The sequence below is a fragment of the Chiloscyllium plagiosum genome, unplaced genomic scaffold (genome assembly GCF_037043375.1).
Source record: "Chiloscyllium plagiosum isolate Xiang-an unplaced genomic scaffold, Cpla_swu_hap1 HiC_scaffold_55, whole genome shotgun sequence".
Taxonomy (NCBI): Eukaryota; Metazoa; Chordata; class Chondrichthyes; order Orectolobiformes; family Hemiscylliidae; genus Chiloscyllium; species Chiloscyllium plagiosum.
The window spans coordinates 152,072-172,504 of NW_028270194.1; the positions used below are offsets into that span (position 1 = coordinate 152,072).

The window sequence follows — 20,433 nt, forward strand, 5'->3', positions numbered from 1 at the left end:
GATCCGAAACTGCCAGATTCTGCCGGTACAGTACCTGACTCGCAGCTTCATGTACATGTCAGGTTAGGGTTTGGGCGCAGCTTACCGACTGGTTCAAGTCGCCACCAAACACGTCCAGGACCTGCCCGCTGACCTCAGGCAGCTCACCCACCACCTGTATGATCCTTTCAAGGAGCTGACTTTCACCCGCAGGCGTTTGCCTTCGCTGCGCAGCTCGACTTTCTTCCTACGCTGCACCCTGAAACAGCAGGACCTGCCTGTCGCTCACGCTTGAAGCTTTTGATCTTTCGGGACCACTCTCAGGGAGGCGGCGTACGCAAACGGTAATCCGTCTGCTGCAGACCAGCTGAGTGAGTGGGTGCACTTGCAGTTTTAAAAGCAAGTGAAGAATGCGGGCATTGATCCCACTACCTCACGCATGCACTCTGCCATTTGAGCTAATCGCCCGGTCGGTGAACTGGCCATGCTTTGACTTCTTCCGCAGTGGATCCTGAGTAGCCACGCTCCAGGATGTGCAGAAAATCCTCTCATCCGTCGGACGGCTGAGACCAAACATTGCTGATGCCTGTCTCGCTGAAACAACCAACTTGTCGGAGGAGCAGCAGCGGCAGCTGGTGGACTCAGGCGAGGCGGAAGGCCACATGGACGAGGAAAGAAGTGCTGAGGAGATGGCAATTGCTGATTGGAGGTCGAAACGACTTCAACCTTGGCGCAGCCACCACGAGCGTGAGGTGACGTCGGGTGGCCCCGCCTGACTGATAGAAGACTTAATTTGGTTGCAGTGAGCACAAAGTGCTTTCATGCGTTTGTGTTGAAAAAAAGGCACCCTGCTGGCCGTCAGCTGCAGCACGGAGACAGCTGGCTCGTTGCAGAGGGGGAAGGGCGTGTGCTGATGTGTCCTGAAAGCGGTGTCGCGTTTTCAGCTCATCTGTGTTGCTGTGGCCCGCGTGCTGGTGAATGCTCACTCTTTCCAAAAACGCAGCCGAGGCTCCTTCGAGCCGGAATTGAACCAGCGACCTAAGGATGACAGATTTGCGACACACTACAGTCCTCCGCTCTACCAGCTGAGCTATCGAAGGAGAGCCCAGCAGTGGCTCTCCCTTGCTGATACTTTGCCGCACTCCTCCACTAATGTGACGCCGTTGCCTCCCTGAAAATCTGTCACTCTGGGAGATCCTGAGCCAATGGCTGATCTCCACAGCTTCGGCCAGTGCTGGCATGAAGAAATCGTCTTGAGTGCTGATCCGAAACTGCCAGATTCTGCCGGTACAGTACCTGACTCGCAGCTTCATGTACATGTCAGGTTAGGGTTTGGGCGCAGCTTACCGACTGGTTCAAGTCGCCACCAAACACGTCCAGGACCTGCCCGCTGACCTCAGGCAGCTCACCCACCACCTGTATGATCCTTTCAAGGAGCTGACTTTCACCCGCAGGCGTTTGCCTTCGCTGCGCAGCTCGACTTTCTTCCTACGCTGCACCCTGAAACAGCAGGACCTGCCTGTCGCTCACGCTTGAAGCTTTTGATCTTTCGGGACCACTCTCAGGGAGGCGGCGTACGCAAACGGTAATCCGTCTGCTGCAGACCAGCTGAGTGAGTGGGTGCACTTGCAGTTTTAAAAGCAAGTGAAGAATGCGGGCATTGATCCCACTACCTCACGCATGCACTCTGCCATTTGAGCTAATCGCCCGGTCGGTGAACTGGCCATGCTTTGACTTCTTCCGCAGTGGATCCTGAGTAGCCACGCTCCAGGATGTGCAGAAAATCCTCTCATCCGTCGGACGGCTGAGACCAAACATTGCTGATGCCTGTCTCGCTGAAACAACCAACTTGTCGGAGGAGCAGCAGCGGCAGCTGGTGGACTCAGGCGAGGCGGAAGGCCACATGGACGAGGAAAGAAGTGCTGAGGAGATGGCAATTGCTGATTGGAGGTCGAAACGACTTCAACCTTGGCGCAGCCACCACGAGCGTGAGGTGACGTCGGGTGGCCCCGCCTGACTGATAGAAGACTTAATTTGGTTGCAGTGAGCACAAAGTGCTTTCATGCGTTTGTGTTGAAAAAAAGGCACCCTGCTGGCCGTCAGCTGCAGCACGGAGACAGCTGGCTCGTTGCAGAGGGGGAAGGGCGTGTGCTGATGTGTCCTGAAAGCGGTGTCGCGTTTTCAGCTCATCTGTGTTGCTGTGGCCCGCGTGCTGGTGAATGCTCACTCTTTCCAAAAACGCAGCCGAGGCTCCTTCGAGCCGGAATTGAACCAGCGACCTAAGGATGACAGATTTGCGACACACTACAGTCCTCCGCTCTACCAGCTGAGCTATCGAAGGAGAGCCCAGCAGTGGCTCTCCCTTGCTGATACTTTGCCGCACTCCTCCACTAATGTGACGCCGTTGCCTCCCTGAAAATCTGTCACTCTGGGAGATCCTGAGCCAATGGCTGATCTCCACAGCTTCGGCCAGTGCTGGCATGAAGAAATCGTCTTGAGTGCTGATCCGAAACTGCCAGATTCTGCCGGTACAGTACCTGACTCGCAGCTTCATGTACATGTCAGGTTAGGGTTTGGGCGCAGCTTACCGACTGGTTCAAGTCGCCACCAAACACGTCCAGGACCTGCCCGCTGACCTCAGGCAGCTCACCCACCACCTGTATGATCCTTTCAAGGAGCTGACTTTCACCCGCAGGCGTTTGCCTTCGCTGCGCAGCTCGACTTTCTTCCTACGCTGCACCCTGAAACAGCAGGACCTGCCTGTCGCTCACGCTTGAAGCTTTTGATCTTTCGGGACCACTCTCAGGGAGGCGGCGTACGCAAACGGTAATCCGTCTGCTGCAGACCAGCTGAGTGAGTGGGTGCACTTGCAGTTTTAAAAGCAAGTGAAGAATGCGGGCATTGATCCCACTACCTCACGCATGCACTCTGCCATTTGAGCTAATCGCCCGGTCGGTGAACTGGCCATGCTTTGACTTCTTCCGCAGTGGATCCTGAGTAGCCACGCTCCAGGATGTGCAGAAAATCCTCTCATCCGTCGGACGGCTGAGACCAAACATTGCTGATGCCTGTCTCGCTGAAACAACCAACTTGTCGGAGGAGCAGCAGCGGCAGCTGGTGGACTCAGGCGAGGCGGAAGGCCACATGGACGAGGAAAGAAGTGCTGAGGAGATGGCAATTGCTGATTGGAGGTCGAAACGACTTCAACCTTGGCGCAGCCACCACGAGCGTGAGGTGACGTCGGGTGGCCCCGCCTGACTGATAGAAGACTTAATTTGGTTGCAGTGAGCACAAAGTGCTTTCATGCGTTTGTGTTGAAAAAAAGGCACCCTGCTGGCCGTCAGCTGCAGCACGGAGACAGCTGGCTCGTTGCAGAGGGGGAAGGGCGTGTGCTGATGTGTCCTGAAAGCGGTGTCGCGTTTTCAGCTCATCTGTGTTGCTGTGGCCCGCGTGCTGGTGAATGCTCACTCTTTCCAAAAACGCAGCCGAGGCTCCTTCGAGCCGGAATTGAACCGGCGACCTAAGGATGACAGATTTGCGACACACTACAGTCCTCCGCTCTACCAGCTGAGCTATCGAAGGAGAGCCCAGCAGTGGCTCTCCCTTGCTGATACTTTGCCGCACTCCTCCACTAATGTGACGCCGTTGCCTCCCTGAAAATCTGTCACTCTGGGAGATCCTGAGCCAATGGCTGATCTCCACAGCTTCGGCCAGTGCTGGCATGAAGAAATCGTCTTGAGTGCTGATCCGAAACTGCCAGATTCTGCCGGTACAGTACCTGACTCGCAGCTTCATGTACATGTCAGGTTAGGGTTTGGGCGCAGCTTACCGACTGGTTCAAGTCGCCACCAAACACGTCCAGGACCTGCCCGCTGACCTCAGGCAGCTCACCCACCACCTGTATGATCCTTTCAAGGAGCTGACTTTCACCCGCAGGCGTTTGCCTTCGCTGCGCAGCTCGACTTTCTTCCTACGCTGCACCCTGAAACAGCAGGACCTGCCTGTCGCTCACGCTTGAAGCTTTTGATCTTTCGGGACCACTCTCAGGGAGGCGGCGTACGCAAACGGTAATCCGTCTGCTGCAGACCAGCTGAGTGAGTGGGTGCACTTGCAGTTTTAAAAGCAAGTGAAGAATGCGGGCATTGATCCCACTACCTCACGCATGCACTCTGCCATTTGAGCTAATCGCCCGGTCGGTGAACTGGCCATGCTTTGACTTCTTCCGCAGTGGATCCTGAGTAGCCACGCTCCAGGATGTGCAGAAAATCCTCTCATCCGTCGGACGGCTGAGACCAAACATTGCTGATGCCTGTCTCGCTGAAACAACCAACTTGTCGGAGGAGCAGCAGCGGCAGCTGGTGGACTCAGGCGAGGCGGAAGGCCACATGGACGAGGAAAGAAGTGCTGAGGAGATGGCAATTGCTGATTGGAGGTCGAAACGACTTCAACCTTGGCGCAGCCACCACGAGCGTGAGGTGACGTCGGGTGGCCCCGCCTGACTGATAGAAGACTTAATTTGGTTGCAGTGAGCACAAAGTGCTTTCATGCGTTTGTGTTGAAAAAAAGGCACCCTGCTGGCCGTCAGCTGCAGCACGGAGACAGCTGGCTCGTTGCAGAGGGGGAAGGGCGTGTGCTGATGTGTCCTGAAAGCGGTGTCGCGTTTTCAGCTCATCTGTGTTGCTGTGGCCCGCGTGCTGGTGAATGCTCACTCTTTCCAAAAACGCAGCCGAGGCTCGTTCGAGCCGGAATTGAACCAGCGACCTAAGGATGACAGATTTGCGACACACTACAGTCCTCCGCTCTACCAGCTGAGCTATCGAAGGAGAGCCCAGCAGTGGCTCTCCCTTGCTGATACTTTGCCGCACTCCTCCACTAATGTGACGCCGTTGCCTCCCTGAAAATCTGTCACTCTGGGAGATCCTGAGCCAATGGCTGATCTCCACAGCTTCGGCCAGTGCTGGCATGAAGAAATCGTCTTGAGTGCTGATCCGAAACTGCCAGATTCTGCCGGTACAGTACCTGACTCGCAGCTTCATGTACATGTCAGGTTAGGGTTTGGGCGCAGCTTACCGACTGGTTCAAGTCGCCACCAAACACGTCCAGGACCTGCCCGCTGACCTCAGGCAGCTCACCCACCACCTGTATGATCCTTTCAAGGAGCTGACTTTCACCCGCAGGCGTTTGCCTTCGCTGCGCAGCTCGACTTTCTTCCTACGCTGCACCCTGAAACAGCAGGACCTGCCTGTCGCTCACGCTTGAAGCTTTTGATCTTTCGGGACCACTCTCAGGGAGGCGGCGTACGCAAACGGTAATCCGTCTGCTGCAGACCAGCTGAGTGAGTGGGTGCACTTGCAGTTTTAAAAGCAAGTGAAGAATGCGGGCATTGATCCCACTACCTCACGCATGCACTCTGCCATTTGAGCTAATCGCCCGGTCGGTGAACTGGCCATGCTTTGACTTCTTCCGCAGTGGATCCTGAGTAGCCACGCTCCAGGATGTGCAGAAAATCCTCTCATCCGTCGGACGGCTGAGACCAAACATTGCTGATGCCTGTCTCGCTGAAACAACCAACTTGTCGGAGGAGCAGCAGCGGCAGCTGGTGGACTCAGGCGAGGCGGAAGGCCACATGGACGAGGAAAGAAGTGCTGAGGAGATGGCAATTGCTGATTGGAGGTCGAAACGACTTCAACCTTGGCGCAGCCACCACGAGCGTGAGGTGACGTCGGGTGGCCCCGCCTGACTGATAGAAGACTTAATTTGGTTGCAGTGAGCACAAAGTGCTTTCATGCGTTTGTGTTGAAAAAAAGGCACCCTGCTGGCCGTCAGCTGCAGCACGGAGACAGCTGGCTCGTTGCAGAGGGGGAAGGGCGTGTGCTGATGTGTCCTGAAAGCGGTGTCGCGTTTTCAGCTCATCTGTGTTGCTGTGGCCCGCGTGCTGGTGAATGCTCACTCTTTCCAAAAACGCAGCCGAGGCTCCTTCGAGCCGGAATTGAACCGGCGACCTAAGGATGACAGATTTGCGACACACTACAGTCCTCCGCTCTACCAGCTGAGCTATCGAAGGAGAGCCCAGCAGTGGCTCTCCCTTGCTGATACTTTGCCGCACTCCTCCACTAATGTGACGCCGTTGCCTCCCTGAAAATCTGTCACTCTGGGAGATCCTGAGCCAATGGCTGATCTCCACAGCTTCGGCCAGTGCTGGCATGAAGAAATCGTCTTGAGTGCTGATCCGAAACTGCCAGATTCTGCCGGTACAGTACCTGACTCGCAGCTTCATGTACATGTCAGGTTAGGGTTTGGGCGCAGCTTACCGACTGGTTCAAGTCGCCACCAAACACGTCCAGGACCTGCCCGCTGACCTCAGGCAGCTCACCCACCACCTGTATGATCCTTTCAAGGAGCTGACTTTCACCCGCAGGCGTTTGCCTTCGCTGCGCAGCTCGACTTTCTTCCTACGCTGCACCCTGAAACAGCAGGACCTGCCTGTCGCTCACGCTTGAAGCTTTTGATCTTTCGGGACCACTCTCAGGGAGGCGGCGTACGCAAACGGTAATCCGTCTGCTGCAGACCAGCTGAGTGAGTGGGTGCACTTGCAGTTTTAAAAGCAAGTGAAGAATGCGGGCATTGATCCCACTACCTCACGCATGCACTCTGCCATTTGAGCTAATCGCCCGGTCGGTGAACTGGCCATGCTTTGACTTCTTCCGCAGTGGATCCTGAGTAGCCACGCTCCAGGATGTGCAGAAAATCCTCTCATCCGTCGGACGGCTGAGACCAAACATTGCTGATGCCTGTCTCGCTGAAACAACCAACTTGTCGGAGGAGCAGCAGCGGCAGCTGGTGGACTCAGGCGAGGCGGAAGGCCACATGGACGAGGAAAGAAGTGCTGAGGAGATGGCAATTGCTGATTGGAGGTCGAAACGACTTCAACCTTGGCGCAGCCACCACGAGCGTGAGGTGACGTCGGGTGGCCCCGCCTGACTGATAGAAGACTTAATTTGGTTGCAGTGAGCACAAAGTGCTTTCATGCGTTTGTGTTGAAAAAAAGGCACCCTGCTGGCCGTCAGCTGCAGCACGGAGACAGCTGGCTCGTTGCAGAGGGGGAAGGGCGTGTGCTGATGTGTCCTGAAAGCGGTGTCGCGTTTTCAGCTCATCTGTGTTGCTGTGGCCCGCGTGCTGGTGAATGCTCACTCTTTCCAAAAACGCAGCCGAGGCTCCTTCGAGCCGGAATTGAACCAGCGACCTAAGGATGACAGATTTGCGACACACTACAGTCCTCCGCTCTACCAGCTGAGCTATCGAAGGAGAGCCCAGCAGTGGCTCTCCCTTGCTGATACTTTGCCGCACTCCTCCACTAATGTGACGCCGTTGCCTCCCTGAAAATCTGTCACTCTGGGAGATCCTGAGCCAATGGCTGATCTCCACAGCTTCGGCCAGTGCTGGCATGAAGAAATCGTCTTGAGTGCTGATCCGAAACTGCCAGATTCTGCCGGTACAGTACCTGACTCGCAGCTTCATGTACATGTCAGGTTAGGGTTTGGGCGCAGCTTACCGACTGGTTCAAGTCGCCACCAAACACGTCCAGGACCTGCCCGCTGACCTCAGGCAGCTCACCCACCACCTGTATGATCCTTTCAAGGAGCTGACTTTCACCCGCAGGCGTTTGCCTTCGCTGCGCAGCTCGACTTTCTTCCTACGCTGCACCCTGAAACAGCAGGACCTGCCTGTCGCTCACGCTTGAAGCTTTTGATCTTTCGGGACCACTCTCAGGGAGGCGGCGTACGCAAACGGTAATCCGTCTGCTGCAGACCAGCTGAGTGAGTGGGTGCACTTGCAGTTTTAAAAGCAAGTGAAGAATGCGGGCATTGATCCCACTACCTCACGCATGCACTCTGCCATTTGAGCTAATCGCCCGGTCGGTGAACTGGCCATGCTTTGACTTCTTCCGCAGTGGATCCTGAGTAGCCACGCTCCAGGATGTGCAGAAAATCCTCTCATCCGTCGGACGGCTGAGACCAAACATTGCTGATGCCTGTCTCGCTGAAACAACCAACTTGTCGGAGGAGCAGCAGCGGCAGCTGGTGGACTCAGGCGAGGCGGAAGGCCACATGGACGAGGAAAGAAGTGCTGAGGAGATGGCAATTGCTGATTGGAGGTCGAAACGACTTCAACCTTGGCGCAGCCACCACGAGCGTGAGGTGACGTCGGGTGGCCCCGCCTGACTGATAGAAGACTTAATTTGGTTGCAGTGAGCACAAAGTGCTTTCATGCGTTTGTGTTGAAAAAAAGGCACCCTGCTGGCCGTCAGCTGCAGCACGGAGACAGCTGGCTCGTTGCAGAGGGGGAAGGGCGTGTGCTGATGTGTCCTGAAAGCGGTGTCGCGTTTTCAGCTCATCTGTGTTGCTGTGGCCCGCGTGCTGGTGAATGCTCACTCTTTCCAAAAACGCAGCCGAGGCTCCTTCGAGCCGGAATTGAACCAGCGACCTAAGGATGACAGATTTGCGACACACTACAGTCCTCCGCTCTACCAGCTGAGCTATCGAAGGAGAGCCCAGCAGTGGCTCTCCCTTGCTGATACTTTGCCGCACTCCTCCACTAATGTGACGCCGTTGCCTCCCTGAAAATCTGTCACTCTGGGAGATCCTGAGCCAATGGCTGATCTCCACAGCTTCGGCCAGTGCTGGCATGAAGAAATCGTCTTGAGTGCTGATCCGAAACTGCCAGATTCTGCCGGTACAGTACCTGACTCGCAGCTTCATGTACATGTCAGGTTAGGGTTTGGGCGCAGCTTACCGACTGGTTCAAGTCGCCACCAAACACGTCCAGGACCTGCCCGCTGACCTCAGGCAGCTCACCCACCACCTGTATGATCCTTTCAAGGAGCTGACTTTCACCCGCAGGCGTTTGCCTTCGCTGCGCAGCTCGACTTTCTTCCTACGCTGCACCCTGAAACAGCAGGACCTGCCTGTCGCTCACGCTTGAAGCTTTTGATCTTTCGGGACCACTCTCAGGGAGGCGGCGTACGCAAACGGTAATCCGTCTGCTGCAGACCAGCTGAGTGAGTGGGTGCACTTGCAGTTTTAAAAGCAAGTGAAGAATGCGGGCATTGATCCCACTACCTCACGCATGCACTCTGCCATTTGAGCTAATCGCCCGGTCGGTGAACTGGCCATGCTTTGACTTCTTCCGCAGTGGATCCTGAGTAGCCACGCTCCAGGATGTGCAGAAAATCCTCTCATCCGTCGGACGGCTGAGACCAAACATTGCTGATGCCTGTCTCGCTGAAACAACCAACTTGTCGGAGGAGCAGCAGCGGCAGCTGGTGGACTCAGGCGAGGCGGAAGGCCACATGGACGAGGAAAGAAGTGCTGAGGAGATGGCAATTGCTGATTGGAGGTCGAAACGACTTCAACCTTGGCGCAGCCACCACGAGCGTGAGGTGACGTCGGGTGGCCCCGCCTGACTGATAGAAGACTTAATTTGGTTGCAGTGAGCACAAAGTGCTTTCATGCGTTTGTGTTGAAAAAAAGGCACCCTGCTGGCCGTCAGCTGCAGCACGGAGACAGCTGGCTCGTTGCAGAGGGGGAAGGGCGTGTGCTGATGTGTCCTGAAAGCGGTGTCGCGTTTTCAGCTCATCTGTGTTGCTGTGGCCCGCGTGCTGGTGAATGCTCACTCTTTCCAAAAACGCAGCCGAGGCTCCTTCGAGCCGGAATTGAACCAGCGACCTAAGGATGACAGATTTGCGACACACTACAGTCCTCCGCTCTACCAGCTGAGCTATCGAAGGAGAGCCCAGCAGTGGCTCTCCCTTGCTGATACTTTGCCGCACTCCTCCACTAATGTGACGCCGTTGCCTCCCTGAAAATCTGTCACTCTGGGAGATCCTGAGCCAATGGCTGATCTCCACAGCTTCGGCCAGTGCTGGCATGAAGAAATCGTCTTGAGTGCTGATCCGAAACTGCCAGATTCTGCCGGTACAGTACCTGACTCGCAGCTTCATGTACATGTCAGGTTAGGGTTTGGGCGCAGCTTACCGACTGGTTCAAGTCGCCACCAAACACGTCCAGGACCTGCCCGCTGACCTCAGGCAGCTCACCCACCACCTGTATGATCCTTTCAAGGAGCTGACTTTCACCCGCAGGCGTTTGCCTTCGCTGCGCAGCTCGACTTTCTTCCTACGCTGCACCCTGAAACAGCAGGACCTGCCTGTCGCTCACGCTTGAAGCTTTTGATCTTTCGGGACCACTCTCAGGGAGGCGGCGTACGCAAACGGTAATCCGTCTGCTGCAGACCAGCTGAGTGAGTGGGTGCACTTGCAGTTTTAAAAGCAAGTGAAGAATGCGGGCATTGATCCCACTACCTCACGCATGCACTCTGCCATTTGAGCTAATCGCCCGGTCGGTGAACTGGCCATGCTTTGACTTCTTCCGCAGTGGATCCTGAGTAGCCACGCTCCAGGATGTGCAGAAAATCCTCTCATCCGTCGGACGGCTGAGACCAAACATTGCTGATGCCTGTCTCGCTGAAACAACCAACTTGTCGGAGGAGCAGCAGCGGCAGCTGGTGGACTCAGGCGAGGCGGAAGGCCACATGGACGAGGAAAGAAGTGCTGAGGAGATGGCAATTGCTGATTGGAGGTCGAAACGACTTCAACCTTGGCGCAGCCACCACGAGCGTGAGGTGACGTCGGGTGGCCCCGCCTGACTGATAGAAGACTTAATTTGGTTGCAGTGAGCACAAAGTGCTTTCATGCGTTTGTGTTGAAAAAAAGGCACCCTGCTGGCCGTCAGCTGCAGCACGGAGACAGCTGGCTCTTTGCAGAGGGGGAAGGGCGTGTGCTGATGTGTCCTGAAAGCGGTGTCGCGTTTTCAGCTCATCTGTGTTGCTGTGGCCCGCGTGCTGGTGAATGCTCACTCTTTCCAAAAACGCAGCCGAGGCTCCTTCGAGCCGGAATTGAACCAGTGACCTAAGGATGACAGATTTGCGACACACTACAGTCCTCCGCTCTACCAGCTGAGCTATCGAAGGAGAGCCCAGCAGTGGTTCTCCCTTGCTGATACTTTGTCGCACTCCTCCACTAATGTGACGCCGTTGCCTCCCTGAAAATCTGTCACTCTGGGAGATCCTGAGCCAATGGCTGATCTCCACAGCTTCGGCCAGTGCTGGCATGAAGAAATCGTCTTGAGTGCTGATCCGAAACTGCCAGATTCTGCCGGTACAGTACCTGACTCGCAGCTTCATGTACATGTCAGGTTAGGGTTTGGGCGCAGCTTACCGACTGGTTCAAGTCGCCACCAAACACGTCCAGGACCTGCCCGCTGACCTCAGGCAGCTCACCCACCACCTGTATGATCCTTTCAAGGAGCTGACTTTCACCCGCAGGCGTTTGCCTTCGCTGCGCAGCTCGACTTTCTTCCTACGCTGCACCCTGAAACAGCAGGACCTGCCTGTCGCTCACGCTTGAAGCTTTTGATCTTTCGGGACCACTCTCAGGGAGGCGGCGTACGCAAACGGTAATCCGTCTGCTGCAGACCAGCTGAGTGAGTGGGTGCACTTGCAGTTTTAAAAGCAAGTGAAGAATGCGGGCATTGATCCCACTACCTCACGCATGCACTCTGCCATTTGAGCTAATCGCCCGGTCGGTGAACTGGCCATGCTTTGACTTCTTCCGCAGTGGATCCTGAGTAGCCACGCTCCAGGATGTGCAGAAAATCCTCTCATCCGTCGGACGGCTGAGACCAAACATTGCTGATGCCTGTCTCGCTGAAACAACCAACTTGTCGGAGGAGCAGCAGCGGCAGCTGGTGGACTCAGGCGAGGCGGAAGGCCACATGGACGAGGAAAGAAGTGCTGAGGAGATGGCAATTGCTGATTGGAGGTCGAAACGACTTCAACCTTGGCGCAGCCACCACGAGCGTGAGGTGACGTCGGGTGGCCCCGCCTGACTGATAGAAGACTTAATTTGGTTGCAGTGAGCACAAAGTGCTTTCATGCGTTTGTGTTGAAAAAAAGGCACCCTGCTGGCCGTCAGCTGCAGCACGGAGACAGCTGGCTCGTTGCAGAGGGGGAAGGGCGTGTGCTGATGTGTCCTGAAAGCGGTGTCGCGTTTTCAGCTCATCTGTGTTGCTGTGGCCCGCGTGCTGGTGAATGCTCACTCTTTCCAAAAACGCAGCCGAGGCTCCTTCGAGCCGGAATTGAACCAGCGACCTAAGGATGACAGATTTGCGACACACTACAGTCCTCCGCTCTACCAGCTGAGCTATCGAAGGAGAGCCCAGCAGTGGCTCTCCCTTGCTGATACTTTGCCGCACTCCTCCACTAATGTGACGCCGTTGCCTCCCTGAAAATCTGTCACTCTGGGAGATCCTGAGCCAATGGCTGATCTCCACAGCTTCGGCCAGTGCTGGCATGAAGAAATCGTCTTGAGTGCTGATCCGAAACTGCCAGATTCTGCCGGTACAGTACCTGACTCGCAGCTTCATGTACATGTCAGGTTAGGGTTTGGGCGCAGCTTACCGACTGGTTCAAGTCGCCACCAAACACGTCCAGGACCTGCCCGCTGACCTCAGGCAGCTCACCCACCACCTGTATGATCCTTTCAAGGAGCTGACTTTCACCCGCAGGCGTTTGCCTTCGCTGCGCAGCTCGACTTTCTTCCTACGCTGCACCCTGAAACAGCAGGACCTGCCTGTCGCTCACGCTTGAAGCTTTTGATCTTTCGGGACCACTCTCAGGGAGGCGGCGTACGCAAACGGTAATCCGTCTGCTGCAGACCAGCTGAGTGAGTGGGTGCACTTGCAGTTTTAAAAGCAAGTGAAGAATGCGGGCATTGATCCCACTACCTCACGCATGCACTCTGCCATTTGAGCTAATCGCCCGGTCGGTGAACTGGCCATGCTTTGACTTCTTCCGCAGTGGATCCTGAGTAGCCACGCTCCAGGATGTGCAGAAAATCCTCTCATCCGTCGGACGGCTGAGACCAAACATTGCTGATGCCTGTCTCGCTGAAACAACCAACTTGTCGGAGGAGCAGCAGCGGCAGCTGGTGGACTCAGGCGAGGCGGAAGGCCACATGGACGAGGAAAGAAGTGCTGAGGAGATGGCAATTGCTGATTGGAGGTCGAAACGACTTCAACCTTGGCGCAGCCACCACGAGCGTGAGGTGACGTCGGGTGGCCCCGCCTGACTGATAGAAGACTTAATTTGGTTGCAGTGAGCACAAAGTGCTTTCATGCGTTTGTGTTGAAAAAAAGGCACCCTGCTGGCCGTCAGCTGCAGCACGGAGACAGCTGGCTCGTTGCAGAGGGGGAAGGGCGTGTGCTGATGTGTCCTGAAAGCGGTGTCGCGTTTTCAGCTCATCTGTGTTGCTGTGGCCCGCGTGCTGGTGAATGCTCACTCTTTCCAAAAACGCAGCCGAGGCTCCTTCGAGCCGGAATTGAACCAGCGACCTAAGGATGACAGATTTGCGACACACTACAGTCCTCCGCTCTACCAGCTGAGCTATCGAAGGAGAGCCCAGCAGTGGCTCTCCCTTGCTGATACTTTGCCGCACTCCTCCACTAATGTGACGCCGTTGCCTCCCTGAAAATCTGTCACTCTGGGAGATCCTGAGCCAATGGCTGATCTCCACAGCTTCGGCCAGTGCTGGCATGAAGAAATCGTCTTGAGTGCTGATCCGAAACTGCCAGATTCTGCCGGTACAGTACCTGACTCGCAGCTTCATGTACATGTCAGGTTAGGGTTTGGGCGCAGCTTACCGACTGGTTCAAGTCGCCACCAAACACGTCCAGGACCTGCCCGCTGACCTCAGGCAGCTCACCCACCACCTGTATGATCCTTTCAAGGAGCTGACTTTCACCCGCAGGCGTTTGCCTTCGCTGCGCAGCTCGACTTTCTTCCTACGCTGCACCCTGAAACAGCAGGACCTGCCTGTCGCTCACGCTTGAAGCTTTTGATCTTTCGGGACCACTCTCAGGGAGGCGGCGTACGCAAACGGTAATCCGTCTGCTGCAGACCAGCTGAGTGAGTGGGTGCACTTGCAGTTTTAAAAGCAAGTGAAGAATGCGGGCATTGATCCCACTACCTCACGCATGCACTCTGCCATTTGAGCTAATCGCCCGGTCGGTGAACTGGCCATGCTTTGACTTCTTCCGCAGTGGATCCTGAGTAGCCACGCTCCAGGATGTGCAGAAAATCCTCTCATCCGTCGGACGGCTGAGACCAAACATTGCTGATGCCTGTCTCGCTGAAACAACCAACTTGTCGGAGGAGCAGCAGCGGCAGCTGGTGGACTCAGGCGAGGCGGAAGGCCACATGGACGAGGAAAGAAGTGCTGAGGAGATGGCAATTGCTGATTGGAGGTCGAAACGACTTCAACCTTGGCGCAGCCACCACGAGCGTGAGGTGACGTCGGGTGGCCCCGCCTGACTGATAGAAGACTTAATTTGGTTGCAGTGAGCACAAAGTGCTTTCATGCGTTTGTGTTGAAAAAAAGGCACCCTGCTGGCCGTCAGCTGCAGCACGGAGACAGCTGGCTCTTTGCAGAGGGGGAAGGGCGTGTGCTGATGTGTCCTGAAAGCGGTGTCGCGTTTTCAGCTCATCTGTGTTGCTGTGGCCCGCGTGCTGGTGAATGCTCACTCTTTCCAAAAACGCAGCCGAGGCTCCTTCGAGCCGGAATTGAACCAGCGACCTAAGGATGACAGATTTGCGACACACTACAGTCCTCCGCTCTACCAGCTGAGCTATCGAAGGAGAGCCCAGCAGTGGTTCTCCCTTGCTGATACTTTGTCGCACTCCTCCACTAATGTGACGCCGTTGCCTCCCTGAAAATCTGTCACTCTGGGAGATCCTGAGCCAATGGCTGATCTCCACAGCTTCGGCCAGTGCTGGCATGAAGAAATCGTCTTGAGTGCTGATCCGAAACTGCCAGATTCTGCCGGTACAGTACCTGACTCGCAGCTTCATGTACATGTCAGGTTAGGGTTTGGGCGCAGCTTACCGACTGGTTCAAGTCGCCACCAAACACGTCCAGGACCTGCCCGCTGACCTCAGGCAGCTCACCCACCACCTGTATGATCCTTTCAAGGAGCTGACTTTCACCCGCAGGCGTTTGCCTTCGCTGCGCAGCTCGACTTTCTTCCTACGCTGCACCCTGAAACAGCAGGACCTGCCTGTCGCTCACGCTTGAAGCTTTTGATCTTTCGGGACCACTCTCAGGGAGGCGGCGTACGCAAACGGTAATCCGTCTGCTGCAGACCAGCTGAGTGAGTGGGTGCACTTGCAGTTTTAAAAGCAAGTGAAGAATGCGGGCATTGATCCCACTACCTCACGCATGCACTCTGCCATTTGAGCTAATCGCCCGGTCGGTGAACTGGCCATGCTTTGACTTCTTCCGCAGTGGATCCTGAGTAGCCACGCTCCAGGATGTGCAGAAAATCCTCTCATCCGTCGGACGGCTGAGACCAAACATTGCTGATGCCTGTCTCGCTGAAACAACCAACTTGTCGGAGGAGCAGCAGCGGCAGCTGGTGGACTCAGGCGAGGCGGAAGGCCACATGGACGAGGAAAGAAGTGCTGAGGAGATGGCAATTGCTGATTGGAGGTCGAAACGACTTCAACCTTGGCGCAGCCACCACGAGCGTGAGGTGACGTCGGGTGGCCCCGCCTGACTGATAGAAGACTTAATTTGGTTGCAGTGAGCACAAAGTGCTTTCATGCGTTTGTGTTGAAAAAAAGGCACCCTGCTGGCCGTCAGCTGCAGCACGGAGACAGCTGGCTCTTTGCAGAGGGGGAAGGGCGTGTGCTGATGTGTCCTGAAAGCGGTGTCGCGTTTTCAGCTCATCTGTGTTGCTGTGGCCCGCGTGCTGGTGAATGCTCACTCTTTCCAAAAACGCAGCCGAGGCTCCTTCGAGCCGGAATTGAACCAGCGACCTAAGGATGACAGATTTGCGACACACTACAGTCCTCCGCTCTACCAGCTGAGCTATCGAAGGAGAGCCCAGCAGTGGCTCTCCCTTGCTGATACTTTGCCGCACTCCTCCACTAATGTGACGCCGTTGCCTCCCTGAAAATCTGTCACTCTGGGAGATCCTGAGCCAATGGCTGATCTCCACAGCTTCGGCCAGTGCTGGCATGAAGAAATCGTCTTGAGTGCTGATCCGAAACTGCCAGATTCTGCCGGTACAGTACCTGACTCGCAGCTTCATGTACATGTCAGGTTAGGGTTTGGGCGCAGCTTACCGACTGGTTCAAGTTGCCTCCAAACACGTCCAGGACCTGCCCGCTGACCTCAGGCAGCTCACCCACCACCTGTATGATCCTTTCAAGGAGCTGACTTTCACCCGCAGGCGTTTGCCTTCGCTGCGCAGCTCGACTTTCTTCCTACGCTGCACCCTGAAACAGCAGGACCTGCCTGTCGCTCACGCTTGAAGCTTTTGATCTTTCGGGACCACTCTCAGGGAGGCGGCGTACGCAAACGGTAATCCGTCTGCTGCAGACCAGCTGAGTGAGTGGGTGCACTTGCAGTTTTAAAAGCAAGTGAAGAATGCGGGCATTGATCCCACTACCTCACGCATGCACTCTGCCATTTGAGCTAATCGCCCGGTCGGTGAACTGGCCATGTTTTGACTTCTTCCGCAGTGGATCCTGAGTAGCCACGCTCCAGGATGTGCAGAAAATCCTCTCATCCGTCGGACGGCTGAGACCAAACATTGCTGATGCCTGTCTCGCTGAAACAACCAACTTGTCGGAGGAGCAGCAGCGGCAGCTGGTGGACTCAGGCGAGGCGGAAGGCCACATGGACGAGGAAAGAAGTGCTGAGGAGATGGCAATTGCTGATTGGAGGTCGAAACGACTTCAACCTTGGCGCAGCCACCACGTGCGTGAGGTGACGTCGGGTGGCCCCGCCTGACTGATAGAAGACTTAATTTGGTTGCAGTGAGCACAAAGTGCTTTCATGCGTTTGTGTTGAAAAAAAGGCACCCTGCTGGCCGTCAGCTGCAGCACGGAGACAGCTGGCTCGTTGCAGAGGGGGAAGGGCGTGTGCTGATGTGTCCTGAAAGCGGTGTCGCGTTTTCAGCTCATCTGTGTTGCTGTGGCCCGCGTGCTGGTGAATGCTCACTCTTTCCAAAAACGCAGCCGAGGCTCCTTCGAGCCGGAATTGAACCAGCGACCTAAGGATGACAGATTTGCGACACACTACAGTCCTCCGCTCTACCAGCTGAGCTATCGAAGGAGAGCCCAGCAGTGGCTCTCCCTTGCTGATACTTTGCCGCACTCCTCCACTAATGTGACGCCGTTGCCTCCCTGAAAATCTGTCACTCTGGGAGATCCTGAGCCAATGGCTGATCTCCACAGCTTCGGCCAGTGCTGGCATGAAGAAATCGTCTTGAGTGCTGATCCGAAACTGCCAGATTCTGCCGGTACAGTACCTGACTCGCAGCTTCATGTACATGTCAGGTTAGGGTTTGGGCGCAGCTTACCGACTGGTTCAAGTCGCCACCAAACACGTCCAGGACCTGCCCGCTGACCTCAGGCAGCTCACCCACCACCTGTATGATCCTTTCAAGGAGCTGACTTTCACCCGCAGGCGTTTGCCTTCGCTGCGCAGCTCGACTTTCTTCCTACGCTGCACCCTGAAACAGCAGGACCTGCCTGTCGCTCACGCTTGAAGCTTTTGATCTTTCGGGACCACTCTCAGGGAGGCGGCGTACGCAAACGGTAATCCGTCTGCTGCAGACCAGCTGAGTGAGTGGGTGCACTTGCAGTTTTAAAAGCAAGTGAAGAATGCGGGCATTGATCCCACTACCTCACGCATGCACTCTGCCATTTGAGCTAATCGCCCGGTCGGTGAACTGGCCATGCTTTGACTTCTTCCGCAGTGGATCCTGAGTAGCCACGCTCCAGGATGTGCAGAAAATCCTCTCATCCGTCGGACGGCTGAGACCAAACATTGCTGATGCCTGTCTCGCTGAAACAACCAACTTGTCGGAGGAGCAGCAGCGGCAGCTGGTGGACTCAGGCGAGGCGGAAGGCCACATGGACGAGGAAAGAAGTGCTGAGGAGATGGCAATTGCTGATTGGAGGTCGAAACGACTTCAACCTTGGCGCAGCCACCACGAGCGTGAGGTGACGTCGGGTGGCCCCGCCTGACTGATAGAAGACTTAATTTGGTTGCAGTGAGCACAAAGTGCTTTCATGCGTTTGTGTTGAAAAAAAGGCACCCTGCTGGCCGTCAGCTGCAGCACGGAGACAGCTGGCTCGTTGCAGAGGGGGAAGGGCGTGTGCTGATGTGTCCTGAAAGCGGTGTCGCGTTTTCAGCTCATCTGTGTTGCTGTGGCCCGCGTGCTGGTGAATGCTCACTCTTTCCAAAAACGCAGCCGAGGCTCCTTCGAGCCGGAATTGAACCAGCGACCTAAGGATGACAGATTTGCGACACACTACAGTCCTCCGCTCTACCAGCTGAGCTATCGAAGGAGAGCCCAGCAGTGGCTCTCCCTTGCTGATACTTTGCCGCACTCCTCCACTAATGTGACGCCGTTGCCTCCCTGAAAATCTGTCACTCTGGGAGATCCTGAGCCAATGGCTGATCTCCACAGCTTCGGCCAGTGCTGGCATGAAGAAATCGTCTTGAGTGCTGATCCGAAACTGCCAGATTCTGCCGGTACAGTACCTGACTCGCAGCTTCATGTACATGTCAGGTTAGGGTTTGGGCGCAGCTTACCGACTGGTTCAAGTCGCCACCAAACACGTCCAGGACCTGCCCGCTGACCTCAGGCAGCTCACCCACCACCTGTATGATCCTTTCAAGGAGCTGACTTTCACCCGCAGGCGTTTGCCTTCGCTGCGCAGCTCGACTTTCTTCCTACGCTGCACCCTGAAACAGCAGGACCTGCCTGTCGCTCACGCTTGAAGCTTTTGATCTTTCGGGACCACTCTCAGGGAGGCGGCGTACGCAAACGGTAATCCGTCTGCTGCAGACCAGCTGAGTGAGTGGGTGCACTTGCAGTTTTAAAAGCAAGTGAAGAATGCGGGCATTGATCCCACTACCTCACGCATGCACTCTGCCATTTGAGCTAATCGCCCGGTCGGTGAACTGGCCATGCTTTGACTTCTTCCGCAGTGGATCCTGAGTAGCCACGCTCCAGGATGTGCAGAAAATCCTCTCATCCGTCGGACGGCTGAGACCAAACATTGCTGATGCCTGTCTCGCTGAAACAACCAACTTGTCGGAGGAGCAGCAGCGGCAGCTGGTGGACTCAGGCGAGGCGGAAGGCCACATGGACGAGGAAAGAAGTGCTGAGGAGATGGCAATTGCTGATTGGAGGTCGAAACGACTTCAACCTTGGCGCAGCCACCACGAGCGTGAGGTGACGTCGGGTGGCCCCGCCTGACTGATAGAAGACTTAATTTGGTTGCAGTGAGCACAAAGTGCTTTCATGCGTTTGTGTTGAAAAAAAGGCACCCTGCTGGCCGTCAGCTGCAGCACGGAGACAGCTGGCTCGTTGCAGAGGGGGAAGGGCGTGTGCTGATGTGTCCTGAAAGCGGTGTCGCGTTTTCAGCTCATCTGTGTTGCTGTGGCCCGCGTGCTGGTGAATGCTCACTCTTTCCAAAAACGCAGCCGAGGCTCCTTCGAGCCAGAATTGAACCAGCGACCTAAGGATGACAGATTTGCGACACACTACAGTCCTCCGCTCTACCAGCTGAGCTATCGAAGGAGAGCCCAGCAGTGGCTCTCCCTTGCTGATACTTTGCCGCACTCCTCCACTAATGTGACGCCGTTGCCTCCCTGAAAATCTGTCACTCTGGGAGATCCTGAGCCAATGGCTGATCTCCACAGCTTCGGCCAGTGCTGGCATGAAGAAATCGTCTTGAGTGCTGATCCGAAACTGCCAGATTCTGCCGGTACAGTACCTGACTCGCAGCTTCATGTACATGTCAGGTTAGGGTTTGGGCGCAGCTTACCGACTGGTTCAAGTCGCCACCAAACACGTCCAGGACCTGCCCGCTGACCTCAGGCAGCTCACCCACCACCTGTATGATCCTTTCAAGGAGCTGACTTTCACCCGCAGGCGTTTGCCTTCGCTGCGCAGCTCGACTTTCTTCCTACGCTGCACCCTGAAACAGCAGGACCTGCCTGTCGCTCACGCTTGAAGCTTTTGATCTTTCGGGACCACTCTCAGGGAGGCGGCGTACGCAAACGGTAATCCGTCTGCTGCAGACCAGCTGAGTGAGTGGGTGCACTTGCAGTTTTAAAAGCAAGTGAAGAATGCGGGCATTGATCCCACTACCTCACGCATGCACTCTGCCATTTGAGCTAATCGCCCGGTCGGTGAACTGGCCATGCTTTGACTTCTTCCGCAGTGGATCCTGAGTAGCCACGCTCCAGGATGTGCAGAAAATCCTCTCATCCGTCGGACGGCTGAGACCAAACATTGCTGATGCCTGTCTCGCTGA

The 20,433-nt window shown here is 55.8% G+C and overlaps 13 non-coding genes across 13 annotated transcripts; all 13 read right to left on the reverse strand.

The window, feature by feature from the left end:
* Positions 1 to 989: 989 nt before the first annotated feature.
* Positions 990 to 1,079, reverse strand: trnay-gua (transfer RNA tyrosine (anticodon GUA)). The gene is given in 2 exon segments: positions 990 to 1,025; positions 1,043 to 1,079. It is a non-coding gene; the product is annotated as a tRNA-Tyr (tRNA).
* A 1,151-nt stretch (positions 1,080 to 2,230) lies between these two features.
* Positions 2,231 to 2,320, reverse strand: trnay-gua (transfer RNA tyrosine (anticodon GUA)). The gene is given in 2 exon segments: positions 2,231 to 2,266; positions 2,284 to 2,320. It is a non-coding gene; the product is annotated as a tRNA-Tyr (tRNA).
* Positions 2,321 to 3,471: 1,151 nt separating this feature from the next.
* trnay-gua (transfer RNA tyrosine (anticodon GUA)) lies at positions 3,472 to 3,561 on the reverse strand. Its single transcript is given in 2 exon segments — positions 3,472 to 3,507; positions 3,525 to 3,561. It is a non-coding gene; the product is annotated as a tRNA-Tyr (tRNA).
* Positions 3,562 to 5,953: 2,392 nt separating this feature from the next.
* trnay-gua (transfer RNA tyrosine (anticodon GUA)) lies at positions 5,954 to 6,043 on the reverse strand. The gene is given in 2 exon segments: positions 5,954 to 5,989; positions 6,007 to 6,043. It is a non-coding gene; the product is annotated as a tRNA-Tyr (tRNA).
* Positions 6,044 to 7,194: 1,151 nt separating this feature from the next.
* Positions 7,195 to 7,284, reverse strand: trnay-gua (transfer RNA tyrosine (anticodon GUA)). The gene is given in 2 exon segments: positions 7,195 to 7,230; positions 7,248 to 7,284. It is a non-coding gene; the product is annotated as a tRNA-Tyr (tRNA).
* A 1,151-nt stretch (positions 7,285 to 8,435) lies between these two features.
* On the reverse strand, positions 8,436 to 8,525 carry trnay-gua (transfer RNA tyrosine (anticodon GUA)). The gene is given in 2 exon segments: positions 8,436 to 8,471; positions 8,489 to 8,525. It is a non-coding gene; the product is annotated as a tRNA-Tyr (tRNA).
* Positions 8,526 to 9,676: 1,151 nt separating this feature from the next.
* trnay-gua (transfer RNA tyrosine (anticodon GUA)) lies at positions 9,677 to 9,766 on the reverse strand. The gene is given in 2 exon segments: positions 9,677 to 9,712; positions 9,730 to 9,766. It is a non-coding gene; the product is annotated as a tRNA-Tyr (tRNA).
* Positions 9,767 to 12,158: 2,392 nt separating this feature from the next.
* Positions 12,159 to 12,248, reverse strand: trnay-gua (transfer RNA tyrosine (anticodon GUA)). The gene is given in 2 exon segments: positions 12,159 to 12,194; positions 12,212 to 12,248. It is a non-coding gene; the product is annotated as a tRNA-Tyr (tRNA).
* A 1,151-nt stretch (positions 12,249 to 13,399) lies between these two features.
* trnay-gua (transfer RNA tyrosine (anticodon GUA)) lies at positions 13,400 to 13,489 on the reverse strand. The gene is given in 2 exon segments: positions 13,400 to 13,435; positions 13,453 to 13,489. It is a non-coding gene; the product is annotated as a tRNA-Tyr (tRNA).
* A 1,151-nt stretch (positions 13,490 to 14,640) lies between these two features.
* trnay-gua (transfer RNA tyrosine (anticodon GUA)) lies at positions 14,641 to 14,730 on the reverse strand. Its single transcript is given in 2 exon segments — positions 14,641 to 14,676; positions 14,694 to 14,730. It is a non-coding gene; the product is annotated as a tRNA-Tyr (tRNA).
* Positions 14,731 to 15,881: 1,151 nt separating this feature from the next.
* trnay-gua (transfer RNA tyrosine (anticodon GUA)) lies at positions 15,882 to 15,971 on the reverse strand. Its single transcript is given in 2 exon segments — positions 15,882 to 15,917; positions 15,935 to 15,971. It is a non-coding gene; the product is annotated as a tRNA-Tyr (tRNA).
* A 1,151-nt stretch (positions 15,972 to 17,122) lies between these two features.
* On the reverse strand, positions 17,123 to 17,212 carry trnay-gua (transfer RNA tyrosine (anticodon GUA)). Its single transcript is given in 2 exon segments — positions 17,123 to 17,158; positions 17,176 to 17,212. It is a non-coding gene; the product is annotated as a tRNA-Tyr (tRNA).
* Positions 17,213 to 18,363: 1,151 nt separating this feature from the next.
* Positions 18,364 to 18,453, reverse strand: trnay-gua (transfer RNA tyrosine (anticodon GUA)). Its single transcript is given in 2 exon segments — positions 18,364 to 18,399; positions 18,417 to 18,453. It is a non-coding gene; the product is annotated as a tRNA-Tyr (tRNA).
* Positions 18,454 to 20,433: the final 1,980 nt, after the last annotated feature.